Here is an 11,511-nt window from a genome sequence, read left to right as displayed (position 1 = left end):
CTCCACACCACCATGGGATGCATCACAGCGCCAGGCAGACAGGGTTTGCAGGCTGGGTGAGGAGGGGATGGAGTCCGCAACAATTCTGGGATGGTATCAGCTAGGAAAAACCTCATCCAGGGCTCCCATGGTCATGTATAGTCCCCAAAACCCTTTAATTTCTCTGCTAATATCCTGTTTCCTGAGGTGTTCAAGGTGTTCAAGGTGTTCAAGGCCAGGTGGGACGGGGCTTGGAGCTACCTGGTCTAGTGAAAGGTGTCCCTGCCCTTGGTTGGAATGGGATGGGTGTGGAGCTCCCTTCCAACCTGAACTGTTCTGGGGTTCTCTGCTCCTGGAACATGCCAGACATTGGCATGGAAAATGCTAAACCCCAGTGTCCTCTGCACACTCTGGGTGGATTTGTGCCCTCACCTTTCTAGGAAGTGGCTGAGGTGGTTTAAGGAAAATACAAAGCTTGTGTGAGTATCATCCAACAGCCTGGCTATTCCGGAGGGCTCTCCCTCCTCTGTTCCCTTGCCACGCTCCTATGAGCGGATTTTGTGGGAGACTCCTCAAGAACCACCAGTAAATAAGGCTGTAAAAGAATATTTTCCTTCTCCTCTCTGTTTTTTTAATTATCCAGGAGCTGTGAGAAGCAGCAATGCAGCGCTAGGAAGATCAAAGCAGGGATTTCCTGGGGGGGGGAACGTTCCCTTCACCCAGGAGCTGGGAACTCGCCTGGGGAACAGAGAGCTGGTTGTCAGCTCAACACAGGAGATCATTTTCCATTCATTCTCCATCCCCATTGTCTGGATCACAGCGGCCATCCCCAGCCTCGGGCAGGGCGGTGGTACCACGCTCCGGTAGGTGACGAACAAAGGATGCAGTGTGGTCCTTCCTGGGCCAGGGAGGAAGGGGATGCACGCCTTCATTCAGACATACACAGAGGGGTTTGTAGGAATCGGGTGTTTTCTGCTTTTGCTTGTGTTGGTTCTTTCCTCCAGGCTGAATTCCCACTTTTCCAGGCAAGTCTGCAGAACATGGACACCCTGGTTTAACCTGCAATGCAGAAAAACAGGATTTGAATAAGGAAATCCAGCAAAACTCAGACCTTGGAGATTTATTAGATCAAATTTCTCTTCCAGGTTTTTGAGGGACACCTGTAGGATTCAAGACCATATGAACCTTGATTTCTCCAACTGCAGGCAAGTTTGGGACGGGTCCTTAGATAATCTGCATTTAAATGACTTTGCCTCACCTGCACATGCCTTAAAGGAGCTTAAAAATTGTGGGTTTGGAGATGGAGGAGTAAATGTTTTAACCCCTCAAGGGTGCTCTTGGAGCAGGGATCCTGGGTCCACACCCAGAGCTATACTGGCAGTTAAATTAACGTCCTTAATGCAGCATTTGCTTTCCTTGTCCCCTTCCAAACCCTTCCTCTAAGATGCAAACCCAACTTCACTGCCCCTGAGCACACAGGGATGGCTTGACCCTGTGATGTTCATCAATTGGATTTGAACAAAAACCTCAAACAACTAAGGGAGAAAAAACCCCAACCAGAGCCCAATTCCAATGCCTGGCATCGCTTTCCCTCCTGCCAAAAATTGTCCATGTCCAGCTGGGATGGACACTGGACTGCAGGCAACTGGGCTCATGTGAAACAGATCATCTTGAGAGGTCCTGGAAGAACTGGCAGTACTGGAAACATCCCTGGAGAATGCTCTGGAGTGGTGGGAGGATGGGACAGCGAAGGTTTCTTCCAGGAAAGAGCCAGCTGAGATTGTTACAGGCAGCTTGTCATCATTTCCAACAAAAAGTGGCCTTGGAAGGCTGGGGTGGGAGCTGGCCTTCCCTGGAAAGAGGGGTCTGGATGGCTGGACAGCACATGTGCACCCTCCTTGCCTGTGTGAACCCCTTTGCTTTCTTCTCTCCTGCTCACAACTTTCCAAATGAAGTGGGAGGTTTCCACCCCTGCCTGTTCTGGTGCCTGTGGGCTCACACTGTCCTCCAGCTCATGCCCCAAGAGAAGGCAGTCTTTGGCCAAATTACCTGGAAGAACCCCCCAAACCCAGACCTTGCACCCCCCACTGGGATGAGCTGGGTGAGTACATGGATCCTCCTAAAATTCACGATTCCTGGAGCTGGCACTGTCCAGAAGCACTGCCCAAGAGCCAGGCTGTGGGTAAGTGCAGCAGTAGCGCCTCATACGTGGCCGCTGCCTTTTGCTGTCCAAGCGCCTTTCCCGCATTATCCACCTCGTTAACGGGTAAGGGAAGGAAGTGGGAAGGGCTTTTCCAGCCGGAGCCACGATGCCAGATGAAGGATGCATGATACATTTCCCTAAACTTCAATTTGGCCCTTTTTCCTCCTGCCAAAACAAGCAAACAAATAAACATCTGAGAGCTCACTGTGGTTTTGGGGGACTGGAAGTCACGGGGGCAATGCTGATTCTCCAAGGTGTCTGCAGGATCGCTTTGCAGGGCTGGAGAAGTGCTGGCTCTGATGGAGGAGCACTCCTGATCCAGGTACACAGCTGCCCTTGCCCTGGGGACAATGCTGACAGGACACAGAACAATGGCCCGGGAAGGAGTTGAAAGGTTTTGATCACGGCTGAAGTCAGGAATCAGCAACATTCCTTTCCCTGGAGGTTCCTGTGGCATGGATTAAAAGCAGGACTAAAGTTCAAGCAAAACGTGAGCCAGCATTGCACAATGCTGGCAAAAGGTCCCGCCATGAACGCTTTGAGATTGTGGGGAAAAAGCAATTCAATCCATTTTCCAGCTCCTTTCCTACTGCTGTGCCACCCAGATGATCTCCAGGAGGTCGAGGGGGATCTGCTGAGCTTCCTGATGGCAGCCGTGTGATTTGGCAGTCCAAAGGCATGAGGTGATGGAGGGTTTGCTTTCTCTGACAGGCCTGCCTGTCACACGACCTGCCCTGGGGACAGCTCGGAGAAACCAAGGCGAGAGGCTGTTCCCCACAACTCCCCTGTCAGGCCACTTGGGATGGTGGTTTCACTTTGGGACCCTGGATTTAGGAAGAAAAGAAAGGGGCTTGTTTTCAGAGCAATGCAGCACAGAAACAGGGGCCAGATCTCTTTCCAAATGACCCTACACACCCACCTGCACCTTCCTAACCTCTCACGAGTGCTTGGCCCTGCATCCCCGTCCTGGATTTGTTCCATCCCTCTTTCCATCAGAGATGTGATATCTATTTCCTGAAACAAGTCCAGCTCCCAGCCATCCCGCTGTTCCTAAGGGGAATTTGGGTCTCAGCTGTCCCAGAGATCACTGCCTGCACCTCCTTACAGAGGACATAAAGCCCATGGTCCCCCTCTGGGAACTTCAGCCTCCTGCAGGGGCACTGAATCCTGAGAAAAGGCTCCCAGATCCACGTGGGCAGCGTGTCCCCGGTGGTTTAGGGGAAGAAGGATCCTCATCTGCACAAGCCCCCAGGAGCACCCCACACCTATGCGTGCATAGGCACAAGGAGGGGCCACGGATGAGGGCTCAGGGCTCAGCTCCCCCTCTCTCCCTGCTGCTGGAATCTGTGAGCTCAGCAAGCCGGGAGCTGCCAGCTCCAGGCAGGATGTGGAGCAGCCTGGCACCAGGGCTGGAGGGAGCCAGGGATTTTCACCCCTGGGCTCTGTGTGATCCGAGCTGTGACACCGATGTCCCCTGTGGCAGCGTGGCAGCCCCGAGCTGAAGCATTTCCATGGAATAGCAGGGCTCTCCACCCCATGGAAAAACCATCCCTGGCAGGGGAGGCGATGAGGAAAGTATCATGCCCAACACAGCTGGAATTCAGAAACTCCATCTCTCCCTGCCGAGGCATGAGCCTCTGACACACCAGAGTGCTGGCTTGTGCCTGCTTTCACCACAGCCAGATGAAGTCCAGGAGATAGGCTAGGAAAAATATGGGCTTGGAAAGCGGAGACACGGCTTTGATGTGCAACCACCACCCCTCTCCTCTTTGTTATTCCTTCTCCCTCATGCCAAGCTGCTCTAATAGATGCTTTCCCTCTGCCCCACGATTCAGGGGTCCCTGTGCAGATGAATTCATCACTCAGATAACTATCCAGCAGCCACGAGGCACACAACGCCAAGGAAAACACACATCCGTCAGCAGATGCGTGGTGAAGCTCTCCCCCTCTGTGAGGGATTCACCTTGGGGGTTTGACTGCGAGGTGATGGCTGCAGTAAGGAGAGGTGGGAGGGAATCCAGGACCCCACCAAATCCCACAGAGGCTGCTGCCAGTGTCCCTGCCAGCGTGATTCACTGGAGAGGAACACAGCCCCCACCTGAGGTGCTCCCAGCCTTTGCCAGCCAAACTCACCTCCTGCGAAGTCTCTGAGGGGAAGGTGTTGGTGCTGCCTGTGCTGGTGGCTGCATCAGGACAGGACAGAGGCCATCAGCTCACGGCCACCGACCTTCCTGAGCTGTAGAAAAACAAAAATAGCATCTTGTGGTTTAAAATATCCCCCCCAAAAGAAAAATAATTTTAAAAAAGTGAAAGCAACACAAATTCCCATGAAGACACAGCTTCACCACGTCTTCCCTCTTGCCTTCCCACGGAGGCACGGATGGCCCCTGGCTCATCTCCAGCCCCCAGCTGGGCAGCAGCACAGCTTTCCCAACACAACACACTGATATGTGTGACACAGGGAGCTGCCTCCCGAGCAGAGGGACACCGGGAAAGACCCTCCCCCCCTCACCCACCCCAGAACCGCAGGAATTTGTGGCCTGCTGGGCCAAGTGAGATAAAAGATGTGCCAATCCCATCCAGGACTGGGGGGGGATGCTGGGACTGCAGAGATGGGGTTTTTTTGGCTAAACTGGGAGAAGGAGTCAGGCTGAGGGATCACAGCCAGCCCAAGGGCAGGCTGGGGTGGGAGGGACTGGGCTGCCCAGTATCAGGCATTAGCAGAGGGAGAATGGCTCTAGAAACCACGACCACGCACGTGTCTCATGGATCCTGACCGTTCCTCCCGGCTGCTCTCATCAGGAACACCTTTAATCTTGATCAATCCATTCTTTCCACAGGCTGTGAGCACACGACATGCCTCAAGGAGGACTCCTCCACCTCCCACCTCATCCCAGTAAAGCCCTTCACGGAGCTGCTCTACCCAGAGCGGGGCTGGAACTTCTCCTGATCTAAGGGTGACCTGTGCCATGTGCTGCACTGGTTCCTTGCAGGGTTAATGCTCGAGGAACACAACTTGGAGACTCTGTGGGATGTGATGGGAGCTGCTCGGGGCTCTGAGGAGGAGGCCAAAGTCAACAGCGATGCTGGGAGAGGAGCTCAGGCACTGGCTGGGAGAACAAGGATCGCATCAGGATGGATCTGAAAACGTGACACATTTGCCTGGAGCTGTCAAGGAAAACAAATTTATGTGGTGTCAGGGTGGTGTCAAAGAAGAGTGAGGGAAACAACAAGAGGGTGTAGCAGGTTCTCTCAATGCTTTGCTCCACTTCAATCCCACCCTTGGGTGGATTTGGGTCTGTTCGGACGGAAGAGCAGAAATTGGAGTGAAGTCAGGATCAAAGCCTTAGGAAGTTGTTGGCACTGACACAGTGCAAGAAATAGATGTATAATACAACATTTTCCTGTCATCCCAGTCCATTTTCCATGTATCTGGTGGGAGCCCTGACTCTTCCCTCCCACCAGCTCCATGAGATACAAGTGCTGTGCCTTTAAGTGCTGATCTAAGGGAAACCTGAGAGCTTGGTGCTGTTCCCATGTGATAGATCACCATGAACAGTCTCTCCTCCATGATATTACGGGCCCCAACCCGTGATCTTGGGAAGAATTCAAAGTCTGGCTTATCAGCAAAAAAATAATCTAGTTAAACTTAAAACAGCAAGACTCAACTCAGGCTAGAGGATGATTTATTAAGAATCGTGGACTTTGGAGACAGAGAGAGGGAAAGGAAGCCACAAACCCCACATACAGCCTGTAAAAGTTCCAGTTTATAATCCAACATGAGTGGCTGGACAGCTCAGGCTGGAAAATCAGCTGGGATTCATCACAAGGTAGAGATGAGACTGCGCTGAGTTCAGGGGCAGAAGCTCGACCATGGGCATGAGGCAGAATCTGATTCCTGCCCCCTCCCTGGGTACCCTCATCTCCTGCACTGCCCAGGCTTGGGAGATGTGGCAGATCTCACCTGATCTGGGCACAGCCTGGCTTCCAGAGGAGCTCACAGCAAACTCCCTTTCAGTTACAAAGAGCTGCATTTTTTCTCTCTGAACCAGGCAGAAATATTTCATTTAATTACCAAATAATTTGTTTAAAGCAGGCATCTCTGTTATAAATACATATCTAAATACATACCTGGCAAGGTTTTTTTTACAAGAGCAAGACGAAAAGCTGGAAATAAAGTGAAAAGAATTCATCAGAAACAAGGTGTCATCTTTGCAAAACATTATAATTGGAAATAATCCCTTTTTCCACTAGGAAGCTGTTACATCCCAAATCTTTGGCTCATCCTTACAGAAAGCACTGCAGGCATTATTAATGATCCCTAAAACCTAACGGTGAAAACATCCAAGCTCACCCCTCCCTTTCTGCAGAAGTATTGTGTTCATTCATACAAGGGGGAAAACCCCACACCCACCAACCTGACAGCATCAGCTGGGATGGAAATATTCAGGAAACAAAGCAGTGAGGCTGGACTTGTTCCCTGTATCGTTCTCATTAAGGCCTTACATTTGAATAAAGACACTGATGCCTTGAGGTGGCCACCTAAAAACAGAGGCTAGATGAAAATAAGAGAATAAAAGTAGGATAATAATAATAATTAAAAAGAAATATATATAAAACATAATAAAAAGAGAATAAAAGTGGGCCTTCAAAGGTTCACCCTGGGCAGTCCAAAGGCTCCACCCCAGATGGACCCTGGGTCATGGGTTCCTCACATTTTTATGAGTTTGGTCCATTTGCATATCAGGGTTAATTCTCCAATTACAGCCTCAGTTCCTGATGTAATTACCTCAAGTTTGTCCCTCCTCTTCAGAGGTTTTTAGTTTACACCTTTTGGGGCCTGGTGTCCTTGGAGGGCAAACCTAGCGAGGTTTGTTATGTCTGACCAGCACGAGAGAACAGCAGCTGAGAGGCCACACCAAACTTCAGAGTGACACAGCAGGCAGTGCAGGATTTGAGAAATACAAAAGTTAAAACCTAAGGCATCACCCTGAAAACAGGCAAAAACCTGAGATTCCCTCAAGAGCAAAGTCACAGCTTGGCTTCCAGATGGGTCCCAGACAGGGAAAATGGATTAACGAAGCCAGAAATTATTAGGGAGAATTCACAGGGGGAACCTTCCCTTCCCTGCTGCCTGCCCCAAAGGGGTTTTTCTGGGGAGGGGGTTACAGGGACTCGTGAGGGGTTCTGTGGGGATGGGAATGTGTTGGGAGGGCTGTTAAAGGCAGGGCTTTAATTCCCACCAGGGCCCAAACCTGGCAGAGCAGCTGAGCACTGCTGGCATTTAATCCCCAGATCTGTGTCCTGCAGGACTGTGGGATGGGGACAGATGTGGGTGGCAGGAGGCTGCTCCCAAAAACCTCCCATGCACTGCTCCTGGAGGAGGCGGCTGCTCTTTGGAGAAGCAGTCCTGAGCGACCTCAAACGAGGATGTCGGTCCCCAGTGTTGGAAAGACCTGGATTATTGCAGTGAGCAATGGAAAGGCCCTGCATATTAATTCCTGCTGATTTCTCTCTCCTTCTTCTTATCAGGTCAGGAAACCCAAGCTGAGTCTTGGGTTAAATTGAGTTAGATAAATCCTAGATAAAGAAAAACCAGGTTTCTTTTCCCTGGTTTAATACTTATGACCCTGTGGTGGGCAAAATATGCTCCCCCCCCTGAAAACCAGGCCTCTTAACCCCCCAAATGGTGATTTGGAACCCCTCCTCATCCCTTTAAATATTAATTTTTGCTTTTTTGGGGGATCTTCATCTTGCTCTGATAAAACACCCACCGCCAAGGCTCACACGGGATTTACATTTGGGAGGGAGGGATTCCAGTCAGCTGAATTCACCAAGGAAATAAGAGCCCACCCAGCCCCAGCATGTGTTCTGTCTCCTGAATTCCCAAATCCCTGCCAGTGGGAAGTGCGAGGTTTCAGCACCACCAGGGGCTCGGCAGCAGGAGCAGAGGGCAGAGGCATCACTCCCCACATCCTGCGTGGGGCTGACATCAGTTCCTCCTGCTTTTATTGACGTGGTCCCAGCTCTGGCCTGATTTTTTTTTTTTTTTTTAATTACCTCATAATTCCTGCAGCACTCAGAGCTTTTATAAGCCTCCTGCTTTCCTCCAGGTCAAGAATGAGTGGCCCCAGCTGCCCCATTTTTTAATCACCCAATAGCAGCGAGCAGTAAAAGAGGAACGCAGATGCATTTCCTTGAACTGATGAGAGACTCACGGTGGGGTTTAAAGGAGGAAAAATTACTCAAATTTTAAGAAGTTTTGGGGCCTTTCTTGCCCCCTCCATCTCTTGGTGCCAGGAGGTACCCAGAGAGGTGGAGATGCTCTAAAGCCACGGGCATCCTCCACACCCTGAGAGCTCCAGGCTCCTGCTTCAGGGAGGTTTCTGAGTGTGTTTTAGTCAGACACTTTGGAAATGTCTTACAGGAGAGGGTAGCAGTCAGAGGTGAGTTTAGACCTGGAAAGTAGAGGAGGGGGCCTGGTGGGCTGCCTGTGGGTGGTAGGAAGCAGGTGGGGCTTGGCTTGTTTTCTGGCAATTAGGAACAGATCGAAGCTATACGAGAGCAGGGAGAAAGGGCTGGTTTGAGCTGCAGCCAGGCAGGGTTTTTAGGGAAGGTTTCCCATTAAAACACCCACCATGCAACAAACCTGAGTGCAGCGATGGAGATAATCCCATCCCACACTGGTGATGTTCCCACTGCCCACAAAGAAGCACAGCTCTGCTCTGTGATCTGGCCAAGACACAGACAAGATATTTTCTTCTCCAACCAACCAGGCAGATCCCCCGGGGCCAGGAGCCATCCTTTTCTCAGGGCACAGAAATTCCTCTGCAGCAGACACCCAGCAGGCAGCAGCTCTGAGGAGAAGATTATATTCTAATACAATATAAAATATGTTACTGGGTCACTCGGCCCTGTTTGGGTTGGCTGGGGGACACGGGGACAGCACATCTGCCAGCATGGCCCCGTTCACAGCACAGCCACGCTCTGCAGCCCTGGGAAACCACGTCCTCCCCACAGGGAGAGGGCTGAGGGAGGGGAGGAATCCATGGATCCGTCTGTGTGAGATACTCGAGCTGGTGGTTTCATGCAGCTCGTAAAAGTGACACAAGCTGTGCTGCAGCCCCCACCTGAGGCTCTACAGGGCAGGCAGGCCCAAAGGCAGGACAGGAGCTGCTTTTTGGGGAAAAACACAGAGAAGGGCTAAAAGTGACCGTGTTTGGAGAGGGGCAGGAGTCAGAGGGTATTACCTGGTGTGGGGTCTGTGGGGTGGAGCTGGCTCTGGCCCTCAGCAGTCGCACGTGGGCCAGCACAGAGACAGACCCTGATCATCGCCGTGTGAAGCCAACGCAACAAAACGCTGCCAACGCATCCGCGAGGCAAAGCTGGTGCTGGTTGCAGCATTTTCACTCCAACACCAGGAGCCCAGACATGTCACCTCCTGCCATCCTCCCACCCTCTGGGAACTGCAACCCTGCCACAGAAGCCTTCCCTGTGCCCCAGGTGAGCAGAGGAGAAGAGAAGTGCTCAGGGTGTCCACACTGACCCCATTCCTTCCCCTGGATGGAAGCTGGAGGGAGGATGAGCAACAAAATATCCACTAGAGAGAGACAAGTCCTTCTGACCCACCAGTCAGACCAGTAGCCCAGGCTGGGGAAAAGGGCCAGCCACGTGAATCCTTTGCTGGGGCACTGGAACAGCTGGCAGCAACTGATTGTGTTTGTTCAGATGAGAACAATTTTCCTTTGCTTGTGCTCTTGACAAATTCAACCTGGAGGCCTCCAAGCCTTCCTGCCAACAACAACACCAGGGCGGGATGGGACCGTATCTATTTCCAGCAGAGCTGTCAGCTGCACTGGGGGCTCTGGGGTTCACTGGGCTCTTCAGTCCTACAAGCCTCAAAGGGGAAATGTGAAATCACACACCCTCCAGAGCATTGCCAGACCCCTCCTTCCTTCCTCATCATCCACCTTTGAGAGCTCCCACCCATCCCCAAGGCCACAGGGATGGACAGCAGGGCCTTGGCCAGGGCCAGTGTTTGCTGTGGGGGGAGAGGTGTCAGGATCACACGCACAAATACGCCCAGGCAGGGGTCGCTTGGACGGACCAAGTCTGCTCTTCCCATGAGAAAGTCAGCCTGGAGCTTCCAGTGAGAGCAGCTGCTACAGAAATACCTCCTTATCCCTCGCCAAGCCCTCTGGAGAGGGCCAGAGCTCCTCCCAACCTTGGCATTCCTGGGTACCAGGATGAACAGAAATAACACAGGAAACATGGAATAGAATCACAGAATATCCTGAGCTGCAAGGGACCCACAAGGATCATCGACCTCAGATCTTGGCCCTGCACAGGAGAGTTCCAAAAACCCAACTATGTGCCTGAGAGACAGGGACTGAAGCAGAAATGTCCCAAGTGAAATCCTCAAGTCGCAGGACATGAGACAGGAGCTGCTTCCCAGCACACGACTGTCTCCATCCCTTTGCACGCTTCCCAGGAGCGCCGTGTGCTGAGAGCATCACTAACCACCCTATCCCCATCCCCACCGTAACCCTACCCCTACTCTATCCCCATCCCTATCCCCATCCCTATCCCCATCCCTATCCCCATCCCTATCCCCATCCCTATCCCTAGCCCCATCCCCATCCCTATCCCCATCCCCATCCCTATCCCCATCCCTATCCCCATCCCTATCCCCATCCCTATCCCTATCCCTATCCCTATCCCTATCCCTATCCCTATCCCTATCCCCATCCCCATCCCTATCCCTATCCCTATCCCCATCCCTATCCCCATCCCTAACCCCATCCCTATCCCTATCCCTAGCCCTATCCCCATCTCTATCCCCATCCCTATCCCCATCCCTATCCCCATCCCTATCCCCATCCCTATCCCTATCCCTATCCCTATCCCTAGCCCCATCCCCATCCCTATCCCTATCCCTATCCCCATCCCTATCCCTATCCCCATCCCTATCCCCATCCCTATCCCCATCCCCATCCCCATCCCTATCCCTATCCCTATCCCTATCCCTATCCCTATCCCTGTCCCTACCCCTGTCCCTATCCCACTTTTCCCTAGGTTTGAACTTTCAGAGGTATCTGGTGGTACTTTGTGTCACGTGCTGAACAATTCCAGCAGCACCTTCAGTGCAGCGAATAAGAAAACGCGTTTCTGCTTCCGAAACTCACGGAGAAGCTCCGAGACATCCGAGAGTGGATCCAACCACAGCAGGAACAGAAGCCACTGAAATGAAATTAAAAAGAGAGGCAAATCATGATTTGTGGGCGCCTTGAGATGGAGAAGTGGAGCCCAACTCAGAAAGGAGTGAAAAA

The 11,511-nt window shown here is 52.1% G+C and overlaps 1 long non-coding RNA gene across 1 annotated transcript; it reads right to left on the bottom strand.

The window, feature by feature from the left end:
- Positions 1-629: 629 nt before the first annotated feature.
- On the bottom strand, positions 630-10,682 carry LOC104692127. The gene is made up of 7 exons (XR_005603638.1): positions 8,832-10,682; positions 6,601-6,724; positions 6,314-6,349; positions 4,941-5,350; positions 4,316-4,418; positions 2,388-3,006; positions 630-1,038 (listed from the first exon to the last, which is right to left on the bottom strand). It is a non-coding gene; the product is annotated as an uncharacterized LOC104692127 (long non-coding RNA).
- Positions 10,683-11,511: the final 829 nt, after the last annotated feature.

Source organism: Corvus cornix, chromosome 24, assembly GCF_000738735.6.
Source record: "Corvus cornix cornix isolate S_Up_H32 chromosome 24, ASM73873v5, whole genome shotgun sequence".
Classification (NCBI taxonomy): domain Eukaryota; kingdom Metazoa; phylum Chordata; class Aves; order Passeriformes; family Corvidae; genus Corvus; species Corvus cornix.
Note: the sequence above shows the minus strand (reverse complement) of the source record. Positions and strands in the feature narration are given on the sequence as shown.